This window comes from Macrobrachium nipponense, chromosome 1 (assembly GCF_015104395.2).
Source record: "Macrobrachium nipponense isolate FS-2020 chromosome 1, ASM1510439v2, whole genome shotgun sequence".
NCBI classification, from domain to species: Eukaryota; Metazoa; Arthropoda; class Malacostraca; order Decapoda; family Palaemonidae; genus Macrobrachium; species Macrobrachium nipponense.
The window spans coordinates 122,679,454-122,682,171 of record NC_087200.1 but is presented as its reverse complement, the minus strand read 5'-3'; positions in this window follow the sequence as shown (position 1 = coordinate 122,682,171).

Below are 2,718 nucleotides of genomic sequence, written 5' to 3'. Positions count from 1 at the left end.
TAAACGCAGAAGCCGCATTTAGATTAAATATTGGTGTTAAGACGTATGGTGCAGCAGTGACTGGAATATGAAAATCTCCTGATGGCTTTTGTTAATTATGATACGGCAGTTAACAGCGTCCACAGGCCAATAATATGGGTCTTGCGTCACTATGACATTCCGGTAAAATATGTAAAGCTAACAGCAATTATCCATGATTTAAGTAGAGGTAAAGTTTATATTGATATGGTCATGTTAAATTTTATTTGCAATACAAATCGAGGTATACAAGGCAATGTTGTTCCACCTTTGCTGTTTGCCCTTTTCAGATTTTTAATGAAAAAAGTAGTTGAATATGGAAGTGATGGCTTAGACGGAGATAAAGTAAAAAAATTGACAGTATTTAAATACGCATCAACAAAATACAGCATTCTCCTCAGACCGTACTCCTTCAGCGAACGTTAGTTTAAGCCATCATCTCATGGCGCCTTCTCATTAAAAAAAATTATTGCCCTAATTACAGATGCAGGTAATTTCTTCTACTCTTTTCCATTTGTTATTATTATTTTATTATTATTATGCCGTTTTAGTGCTCAGCCGCACATGATTTACAGAATGCATGATATATCTAGGGAAATGGGTTTCAAAATAATTCCAAGAAAGGCAGAATTAATAAAGACAGAATAAATAGTAGTGGACGAAATAACATTAAAGGGAGAAAATTAAGGATTAATGAGGTTATACCTTTCCAATATTCAGGAACAGTGTTTTTCAGTAAACGTTTTCTTGCACTGGAATCTTGTGAAACTAAAAAATGCAACTCAAACAACCCCCCGTCGGGAACCACCATACCAGAGACCCAGCTATACAAGAATGGAAACAAAGAAAACTGACAACCTACACGAGCAGTATATCAAAACAATGATACCCAAAATAGAAATCCACCTCACGGAGTACAGTACTGTTGTATATTGACTAATAGCATCCCTCCCTTTTAACAGGAGACAAATTATTTTTTGCCAGAAAGTATTCCCTGTTGGCAAATTAATGGTATACCTATCAATTCACTAGAGAGAAATTCAACCCTTACATGACACAAGTAAACGAAGCAACTCCTGAAATTTATATAAATACCAGATATTGCTATGGATAGTTACTGAATCTTTACCATTTAAAAAAAATGGTAAAGTGTGACATCTGATGAGCCTACACAAAAATGTTTGCAACTAAACAACAGTATGATCTGTATAGCATAAACGTTTTCTTAAAAATCACTAAAGTACTCACCTAAAGCAATTATATTCAATGCAATAAGTGTTTCTACATGAAATTTTAAAGGTTGCAACTTTATAATGAGGAGCCAACTCCTTATCTACTTCAATTTTATTATTACATTTAATTTAGATTTTTTTCACTAACATTAAAAATCTGTATTTTCTTTTGCTTCGTGTTCCAAGGCTTAAATAGGAAAAGGAAATAGGTGTTCAAACACTTATAAAATGGTAAATTACACATAAGTTTCCTTTTTACCCAATATCCATCTTTGATATTTCCTGGCAGAACACTTAACCTAACGTAACCCTACCCTTGTATCTATTAGTTATAAGGTTAACCACAGTAATAAACTGAAATGAGACAATCCCAAGACAAATAATCAAAGATTCATAAGTGCAGCCTACCTAACCTAGGGTGCCACGTCCTTACCTGGCTAAAGGCCCCCGGCAAAGGTGCTTTTAAATTTTTTTAGTCCCTTACGCAAACCACTAACTTTAATTTTACAGTACTATAATGGGGGACCAAAGCAGGAAATTGGTTTACAGGAGGGAGACACGATAGAAAAAGTCACACTCGGATGCTTCCTTAACCTTTCCTGACACTATACACCAATGTCCACCCTGTTGTGAGTTGGGGATTCAAAACCACACCTTGGCATTTTGAAATTATTGTGAAATAGTAATAGTGATGCATTCTCAAATAAATTAGAACCACCCATACCAGGCCTCCTCATTACTTAAATGTCATGAATCTGAAACACTATCTATCATTAGCTTTATACTAAATAACAATAGGGACTGGGCAACCACAGCTCCAACCTCCAACCTAGCCTAACCCTATGGTGATCAGAAAACCCCTATTTTTAGAACACACTTATCAAGTACCTTATGCTAAACAGTTTTCTAAACCTGTGCATCTATTGAAAGGCATTATTACATCAATACTGTCTTATCAGCACAGATTCCTTGTATCAATAAAATTTTAAAGGGAAAATTAACATTCTTCAGTCTTAATAAAATCCTTGAAACATTTTTTAATTGAAAGACAAATGACATTGGCAAGAGACTTGTCCTAGTTAGGCAAGAGTTTAGTTCCTATGATTTGGTGGGGCTAAGCCTAGCCTTGCACAATGCCTACCTGGTCATTTAGCAGGCTAGCCTAAACCCAATCAGAGCCCAACCCAAGTGGCTAGGCCAGGCCTACCACATTTGATCTGAAAAAGGAGCCTAGCCTATCTTCCAAGTAACTGCAACAACTGCAACATTCTTAACCTGTTCAATTTTTCAGAAGACTCCAGCCAGCCATTTCAGAACACTCCCAGTAGCCATTTTTTGCATGAAAAACAATTTTGGGTTTTTCATCCAAAAATGGCTAGGACATGATAGGGCACTAAAAGAACCTCAAAATACCAACTTAATATAACTTAGTGTTTACTAGTTACAATTTTGCCGTATTAGCTATGGG